This window comes from Amphiura filiformis, chromosome 13, assembly GCF_039555335.1.
Source record: "Amphiura filiformis chromosome 13, Afil_fr2py, whole genome shotgun sequence".
Classification (NCBI taxonomy): domain Eukaryota; kingdom Metazoa; phylum Echinodermata; class Ophiuroidea; order Amphilepidida; family Amphiuridae; genus Amphiura; species Amphiura filiformis.
Window position 1 is genome coordinate 68,568 of NC_092640.1, and position 25,823 is coordinate 94,390.

The 25,823-nt window shown below is 36.5% G+C and overlaps 1 long non-coding RNA gene across 1 annotated transcript; it reads left to right on the forward strand.

Moving 5' to 3' along the window:
* Positions 1-2,053: 2,053 nt before the first annotated feature.
* Positions 2,054-25,823, forward strand: LOC140167868 (uncharacterized). Its single transcript, XR_011861076.1, has 5 exons — positions 2,054-2,353; positions 8,611-8,671; positions 11,966-12,107; positions 22,673-22,875; positions 25,230-25,823. It is a non-coding gene; the product is annotated as an uncharacterized lncRNA (long non-coding RNA).

A 25,823-nucleotide genomic window follows, 5' to 3' on the forward strand; every position in this document is an offset into this window, starting at 1 on the left:
GGGGGGCAAGAAATTTTTACGAGCCGAAGGGCAAGCAATTTTGGCAAGCCAAGAGGGGAAATCGATTTTTGGCATGCATTCATGGGGCGCCTTTTTAATCGCTCTACTGGGCTTAGAAAACAGTACGGAAACGCTTAAATATACAAATTTTCATGCTCGCTGCACTCGCAACATAGGCCTACATCTAGACCATTTAAGGTTTACAATTTGGGATCCCAAAAATTTGGCATGTTCAAGGGGGGCAAAGAATTTTTTCGCTTGCCCCCCCCCCCCCTTCGGCCTGCCAAAAATCGCTTGCCCCCCCCCCCTGGGCCCGCCAAAAAATCTTTGCCACCCCCCACTTTGAACATGCCAAATTTTTGGGATCCCAATTTGCAAACTTTATGTAGGCCTATGTTATGAGCGCAGCGAGCAGGAAAATTTGCATATTTAAGCATTTCCGACGGTACTGTTTTCCTAAGCCTTTTAGAGCGTTTTATTAAAAAGGCGCCCGTGAATGTGTGTCAAAATCACTTGCCCCCCCCTCCCTCTCGGCTTGCCAAAATGGCTTGCCCCCCCCCTTCGGCTCGCCAAAGATTTCTTACCCCGGCCCGGGGGTAGCATTAAGGCCCGACAGTCGGGGGGGGGGGGGTTTTCCCGTGTTTTTCACTCCCGAGCTTGCAGAAAATCCAAATACATAGGGTGAAAATTAAATCTCGGGGTGAAAAATATTTTGCAGTGTAGTCAAGGGTAGGAGTAAGGTCCAAAAGTAGAGGTCAGAGTTCACCCCGAGCTTGCACATATTCCCAATATAGAGGGTGAAAAATTAATATTTTTTAATTTAGGGGTCATTCACCCCTGATCGGGGTTAACGCTACCCTGCCCCCATTTATTTATTTATTTATCAATAAATGAATTATTTTACTAATTATTTAATTAATTAATTAATTAATTAATTAATTAATTAATTAATTAATTAATTAATTAATTAATTAATATTTATTTATTTATTTATTTATCAATAAATGAATTATTTTATCTATTTTTATTAATTAATTAATTTATTTATTTACTTAATTTAAAGGGCCTATATAGTCCTATATTTATACATAAAGTCGTGTTCTTCTTTCATGAAAAAGAGTGCTCAATCCTATGAAGGAGAGCATGTCATATATAAAATTAAAACAAACAAATAATCAAACTTATAAACAAATAAGCAAAAAATCATCAAAACAACTTACAAACAAGTAAACAAACAATAAATAAACAAAGTAATAAAATAAACAAACAGATAAATAAACAAATAAATAATGTAATTAACCAAAAGATAAACAAACAAACAAACAAATTAACAACCAACAAAGTTATAAACAAGCAAATAAACAAACTTATTAACAGATTAATAAACAAACAAACTTATAAACAAACAAACAAAACGCAGACAAATAAACAAAATTAACAAAAGATAAACAAAAAAGCAAACAAGCAAACAAACAAAGTATAAACAAACAAATGAACAATACAATACACAAACAATCAAATAAAGAAAATAACTAACAAGCAATAAAAAACAAATAAACAAAAAAAAACCAAAGAAACCGAATACAAACAAATACGTAAAATAATTAATAAACAATAACAAACAAATTTAAAAAAAATCAATAAACAAAAAATAAACAAGTAAACAAATAAATCAAAACTTATAAACAAATAAACAAAGAAATAAACAATTAACACAAATAAACAAACAAATAAATAAAATACTAGTAATTAATAAAATCGGAAAAAATAAATAATTAATAAAAACTGAAAATAAATAAATAAATAAATAAATAAATAAATAAATAAATAAATAAATAAATAAATAAATAAATAAATAAATAAATAAATAAATAAATAAATAAATAAATAAATAAATAAATAAATAAACAAACAAACAAACAAACAAACAAACAAACAAACAAACAAACAAACAAACAAACAAACAAACAAACAAACAAACAAACAAACAAACAAACAAACCAACCAGAGAAGATCTTCTCTGATCTGATCATCCGTAGTGCTTGACAAGCCTCTATAATCTCTGAAAACTCGTGATGACGTCAGAGAATTAATTATTCATACCTGCTTCCGGGCATTGGATATCAGCGCTAACCAAACTGGTTCCGGGTTTGATCTGTCATAATTAGAAGCTTATAATAATTGGGCGACTTTTGACATTTTTCTTGTGATATTGGTCAGTTTTTGCATTGTTGGTTTACGTGTTCCAGTATCTGCAGTTTTTCTCCCATTTAGTCCCATAGAAGTCAAAAACAACAACAACAACAATAAAGAATTTTCCAAAGTCGATGTGAATGACCATGAATGATGACAGGTAAGCTTAACAATTTAAAAGTTTGAGTAAAGTTGGTATAAAACTAAACATAATGCATAATAGTATGGTTCAAAATATCTGACTACTCGCCATTTATATATATTACGTAAGACAACGTATTTCCTTGTAGTTGTAGTAGTATGCAGTTCAATAATTGAAACTCCCGGCTCCGACCAGGAGTTCCAACAGGTTGAACAGGTACTGTGCATGTGTTTGTATGTGTTTAATGTGCATTCAGATGCACACTTAGCCGTCGGTACGCAAATCGTTGCTCAAAAATGACTGCAAATTACACATTTGTAATCATCTTTGAGAACAAGTCCTCAATCGTTCGCACTGAGTTGCATGTTACATGTACATCAAATGTGTGTCGTCAGCCCTCAGATCGGCCCTCGGACTGTAGGAACCCATGGATTTGATCCATGTAAAGTAAATTTTTAAACTTCCGTGGTTCGAGCTGCGCCAAGCGTCTCTGAGCGTACACACCGAAAAAATAAGCAATCACGCTGATTGGCTGATCAACGCACTTGACAACAAGTCGGTTGACCCATTGGTTGTCTGTTCGGCGCGTAGTAGGCGACCTTGTCACTTTTACGCGATCGCAATTCACCAGCGCGTACCCCGACCACGGAAGTTTAAAAAAAAAAAACTTTAGTAGTATGTTGACGTTGTCAATGGTTGTTGAAAATTAAATCATCATCTGAGCTGACATGTGTTGTTTTACATGATAATGTGTACTATTCTGAATACACGAGTCATGAATCTCATGATATGATGTAGAAATCAGTAGTCATGTACTGTATTAGCCGAGGTACTCACACCTCCGTCACTACGATTTCCACTGTCCTTCTCCGTACGAAGGTCTGAGACTCCTGAGCATATCTGGTCCAGGGTAGGCCTACACATAAAATACCACTTTTTCTCATAAATACCCCTTCCTACCATTCCTCGCGCGTGAAGATGAGACATAACAAAACATATTTGGTACATGTTCATAAATTTTGAGCACATTTGAGGATGTAAAATAAAAGACCAGACTTGTGACTGTTATCGTGCCGTGTTTGAATTCTTCCCAAGTGACTTCACGGTGCCCGTTTACGTACATATATGGCATTCATGGCCCTAGTGAGGAAGGAACAGGGCCATGATGTTTCGAGCTGGTACTGTATGTATTCTTAGTACCGGTACTTAGAAGTTTCAATTTAATGAACATTTGAACCAGGGCTGTCAACTCTCACGCATTGGCTGTGAGTCTCACACATTGGGTCACTTTCTCACGGTCTCACGCCAAGGTAGTATTCTAGTATATTCTCACTCATAGGTAGTAAATCTCATGCAAAATGCTGAAAAATGCATAAAGGGTATAATCTTCTTCCACGGTAAACCAAACAGCTTCTGTGGTAAACCTTATAGCGCCATCACTTGATGAAAGTACGTTATTAGTAGGCATGAGTTAAAAGCTATCTGGGCTAGAACTATTGCGACTGTAGGGGTGAGCTTGCCTACAGGTAAAAAAAATACTTGTGGCGGTTATATTACACGTCTAGTTTAGGGCAACGGGGTGGAAAGGAGGGTAGGCCTACTATGGGGATGTGCGACAGATTCGGGGTGCATTTTGGTTTATTGATGTCCCTCAATTTCATGAAAATTTGGTTTAAGAAAGATTTTTTTATTTTTTTTTTAAATTAATTTGTTTCCCAAATTTTATATCGGAAAGTGTGCCATTTTTTTTATTGTTACCATGGTGTGCGATAATAAATAGGCCTATTAATATAATTTTTAAATGCTATTTTATTATTTTGTTATTTAATTGAAAATCTAAAATAGTATAAAATCGTATATGATGCCTTAAATTAACCCTAACCCTACCCGTGGTTTTTGTGCTATCGGAAGGGAAAGAAGGAACGAAAAAGGAGAGAAGATGAAGAAGAAAGTCACTTGGCACCCCCGGGATTCGAACCTCGGACCCCTCGCATGCCACGCAGAAGATCCCCAGCATGTAGCTACACAGGTGACGTTGGCCCGCCAACGATTCCCTGGGTATATATGACTTGGTCTGATTAAGTCATCAAGTCCCGTGGAATCCATGCACGCAGAGTGGTTTTAATAGTGAGCTTTAGTGAGTCCTAGTTGGGTTAGGGTTAAGAAGGCATATAGGAAAAACATGCATATAGCTTAACCCTAACCCTACCCGTGGTTTTTGTGCTATCGGAAGGGAAAGAAGGAACGAAAAGGAGAGAAGATGAAGAAGAAAGTCACTTGGCACCCCGGGATTCAACCTCGGACCCCTCGCATGCCACGCAGAAGATCCCCAGCATGTAGCTACACAGGTGACGTTGGCCCGGCCAGCGATTCCCTGGGTATATATGACTTGGTCTGATTAAGTCATCAAGTCCCGTGGAATCCATGCACGCAGAGTGGTTTTAATAGTGAGCTTTAGTGAGTCCTAGTTGGGTTAGGGTTAAAGTTTAAAACGTTCTTCCAATATTAATAACTATTATTAAATAATTCCTAACATCTTGGACAACATGCCCCCTCCCCCAATACACACACCCCCACACCCCACACCCCTATACCAACAACCACATGCCAAGTCTTGGCGAAAGTCTACCTTGCACATCGTGCACGCGTGCGTGCACCATCCAGCATTGTCCCGCTAAAATAGACTACCCTATTACGAGCAATGGAATAGCCCGTCAATCATGCACAGTGGTTGCTCCTGGAAGGAAGATTATACCCGATGTGACGCAGTTGCTCATGGAAGACAAGAAGGATTATACCCCTTTTCGAAAAATGAGTGCAATCTTGCGCATCGTCAAAATAATTTGTTGTTCCCTACCCTACCCATGTACATGTATACGTCAGGCTGTGTCCATTCAATTGAAATTTCTACTTGTTTAAGTTTAACCCGTTGGTCTGGGTGGACACACAAGGGTCCTGATGGGACCCAGACATAGACTTTAAGCATCATATTCGGTAGCGGAAGTACACCAAATTGGTGTCGTATGACCTTTGACATTCTTTTGTGGCGAGTGACATGTCTTTCAATTCACGCCGAGTGTCCTTGACAGGGTTGACTATGCTTCAGTGGTCATGAAGGAATTCAAAAGATAACCTCTACCCCTATAATCCCGAGCTATTGTCTGAAACTGCACCACGGAAGATGTATGGTAACAACTCAGTCCTCAAATGATAGTCATATAACGACCAAAAGATAAGTGACTGACTATCATTGAGGACTGAGTTCCGCAGTCTAGATGGGACCATCAAGCAAAATGCTTAAGCCAAGCCTTAAAAGATTTAGATTAAGCTTTACGGTTACATGCATTTATAAGCAGAGTAGCTTTAAATACACAAGAAATAGCCACAAATTGCTCAGTGATGAGCTTCACATTGGAGACTAGAGCCTGGGGCTAGAGAATGTTGTGTTCGAAATCTAGTCAGATTCGCTGAAGCATGACACCATGTAAAGGAATGGAACTTGCAGAGTAACCCATGGGATGGGGTGGGGTGGATGGGGGTACTCAAGTTTGGTTTTAGTAAGGGTGTGCTGCTGAGAATTTGAAAATGAACCCATAGGCCTACAGTGTATACCAATTTAAAGAAAATTGGACCCATCGGTATAAATTTAGTATGTACCGGTACCAAAATTTACAATTTTCGGCCGAATTTAACCCAAATCATCAAGTAATTGGTACGATTACCAAATAGGATGCAACTTGCTAGACTAGAGTCCAGTCCACGTTTACGGAGTTCAGGGTTAGGGGTTATGGTTGGGGTAGAAAAAGACTAGTCGAGTTGCACCCTATTCGCAATCATTCCAAGTAATGTTTACCAATTTTCCCCATAAATTGACATTTCAAATATTTCGGCTAGATTGAGGCAAAATTGGGCTATTTTCCAAGTTAAATGTACTGATTTACCCCGAAAAAAGTAAACACAGCCGATTATGACAGGCGATCACATCAAAAATATTGCTAATTGCACTTCAACAAAATTTTGGACTGTTAAAAAAAATAGGCAATATTTATAGAACTTTAACTCATTCAAAATAACTTGCATCCAAATTTCAACATTAAAGGTCCGTAACCTGATCAACATCATCCCCCATCCCCCACCCCAATTTTTCTCATTGTTGATGAGTTTTGATATCATAAAAGGAATCGTATTTTTCTCATTACCATCGTGCAATTTGACGCTTCAAATCAATGTATTTCCTAAAGAATAATATATAATAAGATTTGGTCTGTGCAATATGGCTTTTAAAGGGCAGTCATCTCTCATGTATTTAGGTGTCATGCGTTAGTCTCACACATTTTACACATTTAGACACTTTCTATCATGCTCGCTTTCACAGACCAACAGTAAAACCTGACGTACCGTATTGTCAAAATATAGTTTGAGAAAATATGTATTTTATCGCCACTCCCTACCCCCACCCCCAGAAAAACAACAACAAAAACCAACACACACACTTTTTGGCTTCTCAAGCACCCTGGTGACAAAAATCAGGGGTGAACAAGTCAACAATTTCCAATTTTAGTCACCAAACAATATTTCAGTCCCGGTATGCCCCTGTTCAACAATATCTCATGTCAAGCAATCTGGAAAATTGTTGACAGTCCTGCTTTATTAGTTTGATCTAAATTCCAGCAAAATATCTAGAGGTTTTTTTCTATAGTCAAGGTACCATACTAGCTCTCTACTATTTCACTTACAAAAAATGATCTGACAATTTAATAGAAACTAAGCTTGCACAAGAGGTGTTCTTATCTGCGACGTCAAAACTCTGCGCATATCTCTGCAAAATTATCCATTTCCTTCAAAATGTACATGTTCCTGCAAAATTTCCCTGCACAAATGGCTATTTTCAAAATTTTGTTGATTGATTTCTAAAGATGGTTGTATCCAACCAAGGTGGTTGTAGAATACCACAGGGTTGTAAACTCAATTTCAAAGTAAAAATTAAAGTATTGCAACCTGAAATCACTTCATTTACATTGATTTCTTAGGATGGTTGTATCTAACCAAAATGGTTGTGGAATTCCATTACCAATATAAACAGGGCTGTATTTATAGGTTTTAAACATGTATCACTTCTTGGGAGTGAAATTGTGCAAAATAATGCACACATACTGAAATGTCTAATGCATGATGAGCCCTAAAAGGGGGGGAGTGCATTAGATGCATCAACATCTCAGTACTACAAGTGCAGTTTGTAAATTTCTCGAGCAACAAGTACATGTAATAAGCATTTACACTAGGCTATTTCATATACAAGAAATCAACAACATGGTTTTTGCTGCTTTTTAAACAAAATTATTAAGTTTTTTTTAAACCAGAACCAAATTATACTAGTATAATGCATCATCCCGCCAAAAAATGAATCAATCCTACATGGCACGAACACATGCAAATAATCAGTGCACGTAGATCACGGAGTGCCATTATATACAAGTTCATTTCATTAGGCTGCGAAGCAAACTAAAGTTTCTCCATGTACTATGATTTGAAGCGAAAGTGGTAATGGCATCTGGCAGTAAAACGTTGTCGAAGTCACCCAACAGTTTTTGCACATAAGACAAGTAGGATGTTCTTTGCCTTTAGTACCATGTAATGGGGTGTAAACAGCTCATATCTATTATTTTGCATGGTTTATCTTCCTGCATCCTCAGGATATACCACAGGAATCATAGTTGTGATTTGACATGATAAGAGGCACGGTGATGGTATTACTTTCATTACTAACAACATGGTCAGTGCAGTTGATGTTCAGCATTATCCTGTAACATGATGTACCAAAAGCATTGATCTTATTTTCCATGTCAGTAGATATCACCTGGACTCACAGCCATAAAGCAATACTGTAACACATGGGGTGTGGTGCCATTATACAAGTACACTCCTTGTACTTTTTTAACCACTTTTGTGATTGGCTGCCTTGATATAGGAGTGTATGAACAGTAAATATTAAACATTGGACATCTCAAACAATTCATTTACATTGATTTCTTACCACCATCAATAAACAGGGTTGTAAACTCAATATAAATTTATATTTTATCTTTCATTGATTTCTAAAGATGGTTGTATCCAACCAAAATTGTTATAAACTCAATCCAAAAAGTGATTAATTTGAATCATAAGAATTTCATTTGAGGACAGATTACTGATGAATAGAGGCCACTGTCTACCAAAATGTTCAAAACAGTGTTGAAGGCAATCTAATCTTTTAACAATTCCAATGTTATTTACAGGTATATGAAAAGATCACTGCTGGCACACCATTCTATCTACAGATGCTACATGTATTGTAAGGTAAGCTTTGCCAGCCCACCGCCTTATACCCAAAACTTTTTTGAACCAAAAGAAGGAATATGAAATGAAAAATATGTGTGTGTTCAAACGTAATGTACCAGTGGCAAAAATTGCCTATTTGGGCCCCTGCCCCCGAGTGCAAGGAAAAAGGAGGGGGCGAGAGGAAACAAGAGAGAAGAGAGAGGGGGAAGACGGGAAGAGAGATATGGGAATCCATACGATATGCAATACCATACGATTATTATCAATAAGCCTGGCAAAATTGTCTATTCGGGTCCCTGACCCCCTAGTTTGGGCTCCCGCCCCATACAGGCTTGCCCCCCTGGAAAAATCCCAGCTACGCCGCTGTAATGTACATGTAGGGAGTAACGGAAGTTGTTGTCAGTAATTACAGTTAATTACGCGGTTCGTAAATGCATAGAGTTTGGACTTGATTGCTTGCAAGTGTTACATGAAATCTTTGCATTTTGTGACCATTGGAGGATTAAGTTGCTGAAGGCATCATCAGATTAAGCCCACTCCTGAAAAGAATAAAAGTCCCCATACAACCACAAAGTCCCTAAAAATAGGGCTACAGTTGAATCTGCGCCCCCATACAGCATATTCCAAAATGTTTATAGAGCTTATTAGGCATAAGTTAATGTAACCTGCAATGGACATGATAAATGTGATCCTCAGTCTGGTGGTGTTTTAGAGCGAGTGATGGTCTGATGGGGTATAAGAGAGAGTGAAAGTTTGGTAGGGTATTAGAGAGAGTGTGGGCCAGTCTGGTGGTGTTTTAGAGAAAGTGAGTGTATAGTGGGGTATAAGAGAGAGTGAAGGCTTGGTGGGGTATTAGAGAGAGTAGGGCCCGTCTGGTGGTGTTTTAGAGCGAGTGAGTGTCTGGTGGAGTATAAGAGAGAATGAGGGTCTGGTGGGGTATTAGAGAGAGTATGGCCCAGTCTGGTGGTGTTTTAGAGCGAGTGAGTGTCTGGTGGAGTATAAGAGAGAATGAGGGTCTGGTGGGGTATTAGAGAGTATGGTCCAGTCTGGTAGTGTTTTAGAGCGATTGATGGTCTGATGGGGTATAAGATAGAGTGAAGGCATGGTGGGGTATTAGAGAGAGTAGGGCCAGCTTGGTGGTGTTTTAGAGCGAGTGAGTGAGTGTCTGGTGGAGTATAAGAGAGTGATGGTCTGGTGGGGTGTTAGAGAGAGTGTGGGCCACGGGCATAGATATTCGTGTTTGGTCAAACACAACTGTGGTTTCTAGTTTAGTCTTCTTTTTCAGTCTTTTATTTTTAAAACTTGCTGGTCACGGCTAGCGCATGACTCTAATACAACTTCCGGTGTGGTAACCACCAGGTGTTAGACCTGGGATTGGGTGGTAAAAACTGCATTTTTCTTATTTTCTGTCATCAAAAAACAAAACTGTGTTTTGCTTTTTATTTGACTGAAATCTGACTTTCCATTCAAACATTAGAACTTATCAAACATTTGCTAATGACAACAATTTTGAATCCTAAATTGCTTTCCCATAGAAAATGTGTACATATTCAATTTCTTATGTATTTTATTGTTTTTGCCGAGGAATATTGACCAAATTTATTAATTAACATTAGAATATCAGAACCAATGCTGAACAAAACACATGTTTTTGACAGAAAATTGATGATTTCTCCCAATGATGTTACTATCTCTCAAAAAGACTAATTGAAGTGAAAATCATGATTTTCTGTGTTTTTTAATTAAGGAATTTAAACTAATTACTTTCAATGCAAATTTCCTGTCATTTCATTTTTCATGAGTTTAAGATCTCCAAAAAAATGTGGAGTCGATCAAGACTACACCCCTTATGAACTTGAAACTTTGCATGATTGTGCTTTAATCTGTGATCTGTATTTTAAACCTCAATTGAAAAATGTAAAAGTATATATATTGTATTGACTGAAATGACAAATTCTGATAATTGAGCAATATTTGATCATTCCCGATTGTGGTTTTTCACAGACAGTGAATAACCTAATTCTTTGCAAAGAAGTTATCTTGGAAAGAGCTTTAATTTGATACCACAATGAGGTTTATACAATGTTCGGTTCAGGCTCCATTTTTTTTATAGAAAATATGACCTTATCGACTAATTAATTATGCTAATTAGCTAATTAATATTTTTTAAATGTTTACGGTAGTCACATGCTACTTTTATTTATTCCCAGGTCTACCACCTTAAACTACCATGATTTTGTTCATACCACCTAGTCGAAACACATTCCAGGTTAATCAATGTTTGCGCTGGCAGGGAAGGGGTTCTTTACTACATGTAGTGTGTGCAGGGCATGGTAGGGGACACTTGACATTGTCAAGGGGTACCATCCTTGAGCTTGTCTTGTCTAAAAGCACCCCAAACACATATTAAGCATTGATTTGAAAATGCACTCAAACAAGTATGGCAAATGTCACTGGCATTATCTTATTCCCTATAACTAGTAAGTAAAGTATCAATTTTATGGACTCTAAACCAGTTAGTAACCCCCTGAGCACTACCTGCCGATCTAACATTGCCTCTGATTGGTTAATTACATGATATCATTACTTCAATCACCAATCAGAATGGAGCTCTGCAAGTATTTCACCCCGCTGTTTTTGCGTGGTGAAATTATTCTAACAATGTTGATGATTGGTCCTATTGATAATGAAAACTTCTTTTTGGCCAATCGGCAGGTAGTTCTCATGGGGTTATGACACTACTTGAAAACTGCTGCTTAAAACTCACAAGGTCAGAAAGTTTGCATAGGACCTTCAATATGCATGATCTATTGAGCAATACCTTTTTTTTTTTTTTTGCTTGTCTTAGATACAATATTCATGTTACATATGTACAGCAGTCTTGAAAATAACAATTTTTCATGAATTTGTTTTTCATATAATTATGATAGATACCCACTGATCAATAACCAGGGATTTCCATGGGATGTAGGGCACAAAAGAGGGTGCCCTTGCAGGCAACAGGCATGCAGACCAGGAGGTTCATACATTTATGCTGTTCCATTTGTTCTATGAGGGACAATTTTAATAGTTTTTTTTTTTTTCTTTTTTTTTACTATGCCTCAAAAGAAAAAACATCTAAATTCATTAAGGTACAGTAGTGCACCCTGTTAATATTATAGGTTTAATTTACTGAAAACCACATAACATATGTGCAAAATCATTGTGTGTTCATTCTTCCAGGTTTGTCATGCTCCCCTTTTTAGAGCCTGTTTGGTCTTTTGATCCTTTAATGAGTATTTTCGTTTGTTTGCTTGCTTGGTTGTTTTACAGATAATTCATCACAATGAGTGACAATAGTGCAACTGGTGATTCAGATCAGGGCTGTCAGCGGAGTGCAGTGATTAGTGAAGTATGTGATTTCGAGATAAAACAAAGGAGAAAAGGGTCTTTAAAGGTCCTGCTGAAAAAGAGGGTAAGGTATGGTAAAAGTTTCTGTCTTCATGACAAGTGGCCACACAAAGTGTTATATGATGTAAAATGAGATAATACTCATAAATTTTGATTCATTAAAGACAGCTTTTTACTTTTATGAAATAATAATATTTATATTACTGGTATAATCTAGTCAACTGGACTTAATATTTTTGAGTAGGAAATTTTCATGTTCAACCCTGTACGCATCATTAGCCCTTCTGATCATCTGCCAGTAAAGTTCATTGACCTGTGAAGCGGATGTTGTTGTATCACAGGTCGCATTGGAGTTCAATCTGAGATATATCTTTTTGTTTTTTGGTCTGTAGGCTTCTACCAAGTTACGACTATTGGCAGGACGTCCTGCCAAGTTTACAAAACGCATGTACCAGCATAGACGAGCCAGCACTGGTTGTGGAGACGCTGCAAACAAGGATATTAAAATCTTGGACAGATAAAGCAGATGGTATGAGCAAATTTATGTGAAATGGGAGGAGGGAGTGGCCTACGTCATAACTTTGCAGGAGCCTATACAGTTTAGCGATCAAAAAGATATCTATCAGGTTGAATTCAAATGTGACATGTGATACAAAAACATCCGCGTCACAGTTCAATGAACATTTACTGCCAAAAGATCGGTAGGGCTAATTGAACGTGAAAATTTCCCACTCAAAAATAGAAAGTCCAGTTGACTAGACTATAATACAAATATTATTATTATTTACTACCTGGATGAATGATAATCTTCACAAATGTAAAGCTTTTATTGGATATTTGAGCTCCAATGGCTTTTGGCATCTGGAAGGAATAAAGAGTTTGTTTGGGTCAGGGTTCGGACCCGACCCCTCTCATGCCAAGCACTAGGTCGGCTACTGGTAGCTGACCGGTAGCTATGGGTATTTTGCTGGCCCAGCCAACGAAAGCATGCTATCTCTAATGGTGATTGTGCCATCACATCATGCGCGTGCCGTGCATATATCTGGTAGTACTATTTAAGTATATTTGTATATACCTGGATTCCAGTTACATACAAACGATGACAACAATGTACAGGGTACTGTGCCAGTGTTGTAGTCAAGTCCTCAATGTTCGAGTCCGAGTCCTTGGTGTTCGAGTCCGAGTCCCTGCCAATTTCTGATGTCCGAGTCTGAGTCCTCAATGTCCGAGTCCAAGTCCTTATGTATCAGAGTCGAGCCCAAGGCTTTTCACCAATATATTAAAGGGATCAGCCGGTCATGTTATGTTTAGAAAATAAAGGTATTGTTTTTAGCCCCTGTAGTGCATCTACTGTCTCATATAACACGGGCGACATCATTATTTTAAGTAAAACAACGAGGCGAAGCCGAGTTGTTTTACGCCAAAAATAATGATGTCGCCCGTGTTATATGAGACGATAGATGCACGACAGCGCTAAAAACAATACCTTTATTCTCATTCTTAAACACTTCAATTCAAATAAAAATATCATACAAATTTTAATCAAACTAAATCCCACATTTTGCAAGGAATTACCCAAGGCTTAAAATCGATCAGGCCCGTTGTTGCTGTGCGCCTCCGATTGGTCCAAATAGCGAGTAATGCGGCGTATCGCGATCGTCGGCACGACATCTTTGCTGACCCATGTGATATCGTGTCATATCACACGGGTAAAGCTGGTAAGAACCAATAAGATTACAGGAACATTCTCAAGTGTTTAAGAATTTGCCATATTATCATTGTTTATGAATTAGTAAACATACCTGGTTCGTTTAAAGTACCAAAATTTAACCTCTCTGTTATAAAGAAATGCAGTTAAAATATCTTTAACTTTCCTGGTATTGGGGAGGGGGCAGCCATTTTCCATCATTTCTTGACGTCACTACAGCGCAAGTATCGATACAGCCGAGTGGACAATGCTAGTTTTTCCTATGGAGGTTATCCACTTCACTCATGTGTGACTAACAAACTGATTTGTTCTCGCTGTTTAGCATGTTTATGAATGTGTATGAATCTATATCAATACACAGTGTTACCGTCAACATTAGTCTAATGACAGTATGGGCTCCCTTGACATAAGTGGAATTTAGGCACAACCTAAAAGTGCCCTCCCGTAAAATTCCACAATCAAATAATGGCATGGACCCTTAATTGTTGGGATTTCAGAGGAGGGGCTCTCTATTTGCACATGAAATTGACCCCAAGGCAAAGGAAGGAGCCCAGGTGCGCCATTTTTTATTTGCCTTTTAAACCAAACAAACTTTAGGGCTTCAGTGGGGCTCCAAGAAAATGGGGGTAATTATGTGTGGACACGCTAAAATTAGGTGTCATTGGCCGTGAAAAATAACTTTCTGGACAAAAAAGGATGAAATGCTTGTTAAATTTGTTCAAAATGCACACAAAGATTTGCATGTAAATTTTTAAATAATTGGTCATTGGGTGTAAGCAGATAAACTCCAGGATATAATTTAACTTCCTTTGTATTTCACTATCATATTTGAAGCAATACTAAAATGACAATATCTTTCAAATTTCAACCCCAATCGCAGGGGTGGGGGGGGGGGGCATTCGTCACATACCTGTGCCCACCAGTGTCTGAAACTAGAGGTGTATCGGTGTAGAAATTTTTAGCAAAAGGGGGTAATTTGGTGTTGGTAATGTCAAAAATGGGGTGATTTATATTGGGCGCCCAAAATTTCACATCATTGGCAATCAAAAATAGCTTTTACCCAATTTTACAGTACAAAATAGACAAAACTCATTTATTTTACTCAAATTCCACGTGAAGCGTGCCAAAATGTCAATTTTGAGGACTAATTGTTCAAAAAGGGGTCATTCAGTGTAGGCTACAGAAAAACTTGGTCATTGGGTGTAGCAAAAATACGGAGTCTTTTCATGGGCACATGACCTATATCAATATATGGGAATGCCTCCCCCCCGGCCAATTTGATGCAACCCAAGCCAGCAAATCCATGGCTATGTGGGTGTTGATTTCGCCCAAACATCTGCTCATTTCTGCATAAGGGCTATTTCATTATAAATGACAACATTGAGTCCCAAAAGGGGTCAAAATTCAAACTCATTTATTTCATGCAAATTCATTATCATTTCAAAGTTCAGATGGTGTGTCAATAATTCTCAAAATATTAGAGCGTCAAACCCTCAGGAACCATTAAAAAAATTAAATTGAATTTTTGCTGTGTAAAACATAGCTGCCGTCTGGAGGGGACATTTTTTAAACAATTTAATACACAACTTTGAAAGAGTATATGTAACCAACATTGGGTTCATACTTATTCATATTTAGTCTGTAATAATTGTTGTATGTTCCTTTACACTTCAGTGTCTTAAATATGCCAGTTTCAATATAAAACAATTAGTAAATTGATACTAATCCAGATAAATGGTGCAAAATTACTACATATTTTTAAGGATAAACTTTATCTTCACATGAAAAATTCATGAAATAGTCATTTTGTCCTGCCCAATAGCTACACTGATGCATAAGTGAGTATTCTGCGTCAATCTGTTGTACTAGTCATGGAAAACCTAAAATAAAAGACCCTCCTGTGTCATTTGTTCTGGATAGGACACATTTTTAACACATAATAAAGCATACTTTAACTTTAGAAATAGCTGCATCAATATTATTGCATAAAAGATCCCCAGCATTTAAAATCCACTACAAACAGGGTTAATATTCTGGTTAAATTAGGAATATTGCAATTTTTAGCTAACCAAGTTCAATGCAGAATAATATCATATGTGTTCTCAACAACTGGACAATAATTTGAACACTAAAGTGGTTTGTAAGCATAATTTGCAATAAAATGCAAAAATTTCTTGTAGGTTTGGCTCTTTGAAATTTTTATTTCTTAGTTTGTTTACCAATTCATGGAAATGACATAATTGTGCTGGAGAGGACATTTTGTTAAATTGCAAACAGAATCGTGGATACAGGCTTGCAAAAATGCAACAAATACCAAATCATGTGCCACCTTGGTAGAAGGAAGACCACTCTTCCTCTACAAATTTCACATTCTATGATATAACCCTTCTTATTTCAACAATTAGTAATTAACTTCAGTTCTGGAGGGACAAATTTTAACGCGAACTGTGTATCAAGAACAAGTGGTCTACTGTATGTAAAATAAATGAATTCCTCAATCAGTGCCCTGTCCCATCAATTGGTAATATAACACAGATTATACAGGTAGGGTAAGGGTTTATATTTCCTCTTTAATGTTAACAAAAATGGGGCATGAATTGGAGAGGACACTCATTTTTTTATTTAACGCAAAATGCCAATTTTGCAAGAATCTCTGAATTTTAACATTTTGCACCAATTTTCACCATTCAACTTGCATGATGTTCCACACATATCATATTTTCATTGCAACAAGCACATTGCCATAGAATGTACCTAATTTTTCAAAGAATTAATTCAGAATACATGGGCAAAATGAAATGGGACTCCAAAATTGGGTTAAAAATGTACCTTTTGGCAATTTTTTAAACAAAAAATAGACAGAATTCTGTAAAAATGCTCATGTAGCTTGTAGTTTGTGGCATACTTAGAATTAAGTTAATAACACTGCATTATCACCCTAATTATATCAACCAGATATGGTAAAAGCCATTTTTTTGTGAACGTGTCATTTATAATGAAATAGCCCATAAGCAGAATTGCACACACAACCATTTGTATGACATTATCTTTTCATAGGGCATGTAAAAGCACCTGTGTGCATTAAAATGGGTGTGCATTCGAGCCAAATTGCATTAGTATGGCATTGATTCCATTGAACTTAAAGCTCCTTGCCATTGTGACAACCATCATATATTTGTAGTATACAAAAAGTCCCACACATCAGCAGGTAAAATAACTTATGAATCGATTTAATTAGCTCATTAAAATGAACGAAAATAAAAGACCTAAAAAGACCCAATTTTGCTGGACTCGAGGAGGACTTGAGTCCTCCAACACTGTATTTTGCACAAATTATAATTTGTCCAGTTAAATTGGCCTTGTAAACTGTACTTATATAAAACAAAATTAATGAGACCTGCTCCCACGAAAACCTGGGCAAAGTTTGGAAACGCCCTAAAAATGTGTAGAAAACAGTATGAAAATGTTCACATGCGGAATGTTGGCCATCACATAATTTGAATTTGAAAAACCTTATATGTAAAAGGGAGGGGGCAAAGATTTTTTCATGTTGTAAGGGGGATATGTTGTCAGTGTCACATGAAAAGGGTAAAAACAATTTTGGCAATCCATTTTGAGAATTCACCCTGGGGTAGCCCATATAATTTTCGCACAGCTCCCATGGGGGTGAATTCTCACAATGATTTTAAAAAACCCTGCTGGCCCCTCCCCCTCCCCCATTTGATGTGCTAAATTTATTTAACCTCCCCTTTGTCACTAATACTTATTCACTTTTCGTCATACCTAAAAATGTCCAGGCACATGTTCCCATTATTAAGCTCTCAGATTACCTCTGAAATCATTTATTTACAACCTTCTTAAAGGCATCATGAAATATATGCTGAATGCTTTTCTTGATACCCTTCCCACCAAAAGTCACTGGGTAATACAAATTTTAAATATCAAATCATATTTTTCATAATAAGCGTCCAGTCTCTATTAAACGCCCAACCCAAAAAATGTCTAATATGCAAAGTGATTAATGATTATTAATGATTTCAATGTGTATACAAATTCAATGCTTTTGTCTACTGTCAGCGACCGGTGCCCCTCACCCATACAAATTCAGCGCTATTGTAATTGTTTATCACCAAGACAGTGCTGTTGGTGACCGGTGCCCTCCCCTGTGGCATTGTCGCTTGAAACAGCTTTTATAAAGGTAAAAACGTACACTATTAATTAGTCCCTAATAAACGCCCACCCTTCATAAAATGTCACGGCCCATGGGCGCTTATTAGGAACAATACATTATAGAAATTGCAGAAATCACAAGACCCTTCATCATATGTTGAGAGTATACACAGTGTCCTTCATCATGTTATTAATCATTGTAAAATCATGAAATTGAAAAAAAAATTGTATATATGGGCAATTCCAAGCAAAAGTGGACATGACTCAAAAAAATGAAATTGCCAATATATATTTCTTTTAACTTTTATATTATTCCAAACAGATGTAAGGTTCAAGTTATAAACTTTTTTTCGCATTTTCTAACATTTTGGTGGTTTTTTAAAGTTTCTTTGGAGAGTGTATTTTAAGTGAAAAACTCCTGTTCAACTTAGATATTTTCCAAGTGGGCCTATTTTATTAAACATGTGCACTTTTCTTTTAAATTTGATACATTTTATATCTCTGAAATATGGTCTTCAAGAAACATCCAACACATTTTAAATAATCCCCACTAATTTTTTTTTTTCATTGCATTTTCATAGCACTAAATATGGCGTAGCACGAGTTACCGAAAGATGCATTTTTTTTTGTATTTTCAAAATGTTGGCAATGTAATTGATGTCACTTATTATTTTCCTTCTACTAGTAGTGCCTTGAGTAAAAATAAGAAATTAATATACAAAACACTATCCATCACATAATAATGACCCATTAAAAACTGTAGCACGAGTTACCAGTAGCACGAGTTACCGATGTAGCACGAGTTACCATAGCCCACTTTCCCCTGTACCAGCAAAGGTAATGCAAAATCTACCACTTGGCAGCAACAGAGGATCTCCCAACTACATGAATATGCATTTATATGTGACCATGGTATTGGTAACTATTTTTTTTCTTCCATTGCGTTTTCATTTGGCGTAGCACGAGTTACCGAAAGATGCATTTTTTTATATATTTTCAAAATGTTGGCAATTTAATTGATGCCACTTATTATTTTCCTTCTACTAGTAGTGCCTTGAGTAAAAATAAGAAATTAATATACAAAACACTATCCATCACATAATAATGACCCATTTAAAACTGTAGCACGAGTTACCAGTAGCACGAGTTACCGATGTAGCACGAGTTACCATAGCCCACTTCCCCCTGTACCAGCAAAGGTAATGCAAAATCTACCACTTGGCAGCAATAGAGGATCTCCCAACTACATGAATATGCATTTATATGTGACCATGATATTGGTAACAGCTTTCTAGCAGCAGTGTAGCCAGTGTGGAGGGGGGGAAGGGCAGCCTGCCCCATGACAAACTAGAATTATGCAGTTAAATTAAGGTGCCCATACACACACACACAAAAGTGTGTAAATAACAAAGGTTTGTAAATAAAAAATAATATGCAATATGCAAATAAGCTCATTAATATTCATAAATATGCAAATAACATGACACAAAATTATACAGCACATCAGGCCACCATATCCAACAAACCAAGTTTGAAGTTGATTGGTTATTGTGTTTATAATGCTGCAAAGTGGATTAATGAAAATGTAGGCAAAATTTGTAAATAAGCTCATTAATATTCATAAATATGCAAATAACATAACACAAAACTACACAGCACATCAAGCCACCATTATTCTATCACCATACCGGTACCAAGTTTGTAGTTATTGTGTTGGAGCTGTACAGTGGATTAATGAATTTGCTTCCGCCCGGACAGCTAAACAAAGAAAGAAAGAAACAAACAACCAGGCAAAGTACCACACATGTGTGGGGCCAAAAATTAAAGAGAAAAAGTGACCTCCTGTCGCAGGAAAATTAAAGTAAAAATATGGAAGGCAAAGATAGAGATAAGATTCAAGGAGCCAGTTTCCACCCCGATCATGTGCCAAAATAGTGTAAATTTATTTATACCAAATTTTTGCACGCACCAATAAAGTCCTTTTTTTTAAGCTCAAAGACTTTACATTGTACAGTCTCTCTAAAAAAACCATGCTATTTAGCATATATCCCACTATCAATACCTGGTCAAAATGATGCAACCAAAATTTTTAGCCCTCCACCCCCTAGGATCTAGCCTAAGAACCAATCAATTAATATGGGCCTCATGGAAGAACAGAGGATACCTTAAAACATCCACTGAATGAGTAACCGAGGCAAAAGAAGAAATAAAACAAACAAAATAGATACTGGAAATCCTGAGATTAACAGCCACAGTGACATTGTTGATACTGCATGAGATTTGAATAGTTCTGAGATTTGTATTGGAAATTGGTTTGTTGTTGAGTGTAATGAGGCTCATTTTCCATCTGTGAAGTGATTGAAATCGGGCAAACTAGAGTATTTGCACCAAGCAGGAAATGGTCTCAACCAAAAGATGACCAAACATTCTGTAACTCAGAAAGCAATTTTTTTTAAACTTACAGAGCAAATAACCATGAACATTACAAGTTTTGTGAGGGAATTTAGAGTCAAATAACATGGAAGTAAAAGTTTTATCAATTGTTGACTGTTCAATTTAACTGTTTAAATTTAAGCCCTAGAATAAAATATCCAAACAGGATCAAGCAAGGCGTATGTAAGGCTGGGATGTTTGTATGTAATGTGTGTGTGTACATTGTATGCTGGTACATACACTGAATAGTGTTATTTGTACATAGATGGGTTATTTGGGGGTTATTTGTACATAGATTGAGTTATTTGATCATTACACCAGTTGTTGAGGAATTGTTATCAAAAAAAATTGACATTTAGATGAACAATACCATTTTATATATGGCGGACAAACTGTAGCACGAGTTACCGTAGTACGAGTTACCATGTTTTTGCCAGTCAATGTAAAACTATGAGGGGCACAACTTTTTAAGGTATACCAAAACAAACCTTATTATAGCAATTACTTATCATATAATCAATAAGGCTTTAGTGTTTTTTGTTTTAGCACACCATCAAAATAAAAATGAGTGATTTTTAAGCATGTCCTCTGCTCGTAGCACGAAGTTACCGATTTTACAGCTGTCCCATACATACAAAAGTTGATATCCTGAATTAGCAATACTATGAGGATCTAGCCTTGAATGTTGGGTATTAAAATACAAAAAATACAGATTCCAATCAAATCAATTTAAAAGCTGGAGCACAAAGTATGTAAAAGGACGCCATAAAGTGTAGCACAAGTTACCGTGGAATTGCCCATATGTAGTTCCTCCTGATATTCTTCCCATGCAGCAAAGATCAGATCTGGTTCTCATTTATGAAAGCTCAAAATATTCCTTGAGCAAAATATCCACAAAACTCATGATTACATTGCTTTGTTCATAAATAATTATGCTAGTTTAACCATAGGTTGACATGCAAGAACAGGGATACAATATAGAGCTATTTTATTCTATTGAAATAGACAGTAGAGCCCTCATATCATGCTCAAACAAATGTATTCTGAGATCCATTTCCTCTCAGTCTTAAAAGAAAAAACAAAAAAACAATGAAGCAGGTATTTGGCAAATTTTCCAAATTGCTCAGTCAACATGCAATCATGTGTTCTTATTCAATTCTTTACTCAAAATAAGACCAAGACTGGTCCATTTAATATGCTGTCTTTGTACCACTTAAAAGCTCTTTATGCTGATTAGATCGCATTCAAAGTTTCACTCGGTATTCAAATGGTTCCGATTCTGTTGAGGCAGTCAAGCAGTTATCTGCTTTGGATCTGTAATTACAAATTTGTCAAACTTTCTAATTTGGTGAATTTGTACTGCTACAAGCTTGACTACAACACTGTATGTTTTTGAATAGTCGCGCCTTCAATTAAACACCCCACCATTCTTTTCACCAAGATGTTTAAAAAATGTGGATATTTCCATGTGTAGTGTGTAGTAAGCAGCTTTCCAAGGTGCACACATGGTCACTAATGGTGTCAGTAATTGGCGAATATCTGGTTGAGTATAAACCCGGTAGTGAACAGGAAGTCATCATTCCTAAGTTCATAGTTTGTCATTTCGGCGTGAGTTTCAATGATTTTAATAGGAATTATCGTTTTAAAATGACCTCTAATAATTAAATCCCCCCCCTCTTTTTTTGGGAGTGACTATTCAAGGAAATATTGTATTTCAGGAAAAGAGTTTTTGCAATATGTAGAATAAGGGTTGTATATATCTGATGATGGTATATGGTGGCAATATAACTTGCTTCAATCATGATCCATTATTACAACGAATGTGTACTAAGTCAACCCTGCTTTATGGCATGTATACATGTATGTGATCAGCATTATACATGCATTGTAACTGTAACTTCATGTATATCATTGAGCTATCATTGATAGTGCTGTCAGGAAATGTGAATAACAGTTGTGTGCATCTGCTACATGACATGTACATGTACTTTTAAATTAAAACAATCCACCTTGTTATTATAATATATTTGTAAACATGGTAAATGAAAATCTCACATCATTAATCACATTAAATATAGAACATTTACACACCCAAAATCAAAGTACCATTAACCAACCGTTAATTGTGGTGACCGCGAAAGATGGTTACTGCGAAGCAGGTGTGACCGCTAGTATTAAAAAATTTGCCAATAAATATAATTTTTTTTTTTTTAATATCATAAGAAACCATACTGGTTTACTGGTTTCAACAAACAGACCTATGGACAGTGGAATATTCAGTGGTTGCAATGATGCTGTTAATTTTAAATTCCTTCCAGCATTGTATTTGACAGCTTTGATGAAGAGCTGAAGAAGATTGAATCAAGACATCACATGCAAGGGAGATGGACATAATCAGACAGTGAATACAGGAGAGCACCCAGACAGCTGGAATTACAACAGAAAGCAGCACTGATCAAAAAGTTGAAGCATGATGTTGTTGAATATCTATGCATGCAAGAGGCAGTAACTAAACATGGAGGTAAGAGGTTAAATGAATGTTGTATTTATATGAGTTCCTTTTCAGTAAGCTAGGGAATGGAGTGAGATTGTAATGGCATGATCAAATTCAGTCTCGGTCCCAGCCTGTTTGTGCTCCTCCCTCACCAAACAAACCATCTCCTCCCTCACCAAACAACCTTGTTACTTCATATTATGTCTTTTCTGATTGGCGAACATCAACTCCGTCTAAAACCGGTATTTATACCACCGCATTGCTTTCTATCAACCACAGAATCCAATTTCTTGATTGGCAGCCATTTCATCCTAGTCTGTAAAGAAGGACCACACTATTTTAAGAGAGATCGTACTATTTTTATTATAACAATAGTGTGGTCCTTCTAGATAGACTATGATGAATTTGCTATCAATCAATCATTGGGCTTCAGTGGTTGATTCAGATAGCCATGCAGTGGTATAAATCCACACAATGTGACTTCTCTGTCATGAAAGGCGATATCAGGCGATTGGGGCTTCAGTGGCTGCCGCCGCTAATCTATTCCTATTGTAGATATTGCAATTAATAATTGTTTACACAATATTTCTACATAGAAAGAAGGATGATTTCTTTATGTGCATTTTGATATCACATGCCTGAGGACTTGTAGCAAGTCTAAGTGAGACCAATGTTATGGCACGTGCACACTGCATACATTTGATTGGTCAAAGTTTGTATTTCAACTTGTTTGAGTCATTATTTCATTGACGAAACAGCAGTGAATTAATCCAATGATTGCATTGCATGCTTGGGTGCTAAGATAATCTCCAAAATGACACTTTTTAGGTACTTAAAAGCAAACCAGAGTAACTAGATGCAGTTGAAACTCACACAGTAGATAGTGTCTGAGATTTTGCTATTCAATTCTGCACATTCAATTACATTGGATTATTGTTTTTAAGATATTTGAAGAAAAAAATAGGAAATTGTGGTAAAAGTCATCAAAGAAAAGTGCTAGCTTACCCTTACACCCAAGGTGATTTATACTTTACAAATTCCAAAGTTCAATTTGAAACCCCATTTATTTTCAATTTTGCCTCATTTTAGGCAGTTCCTTGGGTCCTAGGGTTTACAACCTTCTCACAAATCGAGTGGGATGGTCCATTCTTAACTTAGAGAGGTCATAGACAATTGAATTTAAAAAATTCACCCAAGAGGCCTCAAAGGGTTAATTTTGATTATAATACAATAGTTAAAAAAATAGGTGATATGTATGAATGGTTGTAGTTCAAACTAGGGACATGTCACTCTGACACTAAGAACTGTCTTGGCTGCCCTCAGCCCTTTCAATTGTTATACCGTTCAGGTTTAGGGTGTATAGGTGATGATGGTCCACTGGGTTTTTTTGTACGAAATTAGGTGAGGCTATATAAGTGTATAAGTATGCAATGAATGCATTTATGTAAGCCAGGCCTATGTTCTGAAAATCTTAGTTCATCTTCACATTTTTATAATAAAGTAATGTTTCAACAGTGGGTTTCAACACAAATTACTGGCAAATATTGCTATTTTGCCAGATAATATGCCCTGATACGGGTGGTCGAATAAATACTATCTCAGCGTATCTATTTATTATAATTGTAACATTATTCCCCATTGCTCTAAATGGATGAATTAAAAAAAAGTTTATAGTACCCGACGTTCTACTGCATTTTATAAGAATATCGCAGGAAAATACCAAAATTTAAAAAAGAAATGTGAGGTTCGAATTGAACTTTGGAATTTGAAAAGTATAAACTACGCTGGGTCTAAGGTGTGCCAACACTTTTCTTTGATGGTTTTGACCACAATTTTGTATTTGTTTCAAATATCTTTAAAAAAACCAAATAATCTAAGCTAACAGAATGGACAGTAGTATCCTCTTTTTATGGTAACAACAAACCATTGACTGATTTGTTGACATTTTTAAAGAAAATGTTGAAAAAAATTCTTTTCAAGAAATTGAGGGTCAATAATAAACCAAAATGGCTGAAATTGCATCCTCAATCTGCCGCATATCCCTGTACCCACATTCCTACTGAGAACCCTCCTCTTGGGAGTCCGAGATTGTAGAAATCATTTGAGACCCCAAAAGACAAAGACATTTACCATTATTATTGATTATGATATCATATGCTTTGTTCAGTGAAATTGCTTGCATAAAGGTAACACCAAAAATTGAGACACACAGTGTTTAAGTTCTTCCAAAACAGAATAAACAATACCCCCTGGGAAATGTGTTATACCCCTTCAAAGGAAAAGTTCACTATTGAAAGGGTACAAAATTTTTTGAAACAAACCTTGCTTTAGATTCCATCAAATGCATTAATGTTTACTGTTTGGTCTTTATTTTCTTGCAGAGAACCAATGTCAACCTAAGGCTCCACAATGCCTGTGCATCTCTTCAATTTGGCACAATGTGCAGAGGAGGACAAAGGATTTCTCCAGGCAGAGAACTAGAAGAACCACATATTATAACGTTATCAACAAAGTTGTGGCAGGCTAAATGCATCCATACAAAGAGCACAAGACATGTGTATGATCATGGACATCTGATAAGTCAAAAAATGTATGAGTACAAGATGCCATCAGACACTTACAGAACAAGTGTTGTTCATATGGTCATTTAAATGATCGTGTACTGTGTAGCCAGATAATGTAGCTGCCAGGCGAAGTTCGCTATTCTGAAGGTTCGCTATTCTGAATGTTTGCTATTACGAATGTTCACTATTCTGAAAATTAAAAAGGTTCTCTATTATGCGAAGGTTCTCAATTCCGAAAACAGAAAAGGTTCTCTATTCTGAATATGAAAATGGTTTCTCTATTCCATTATGAAAATATGGGTTCTTTATTCCAAAACGAAAAAATATTTATTCTGAAAAGTCACTGTGTTTTCAATTCCGAATATGAAAAAGTTCCCTATTCAGAAAAAAAAAAAAGGGTTCTCCATTCCA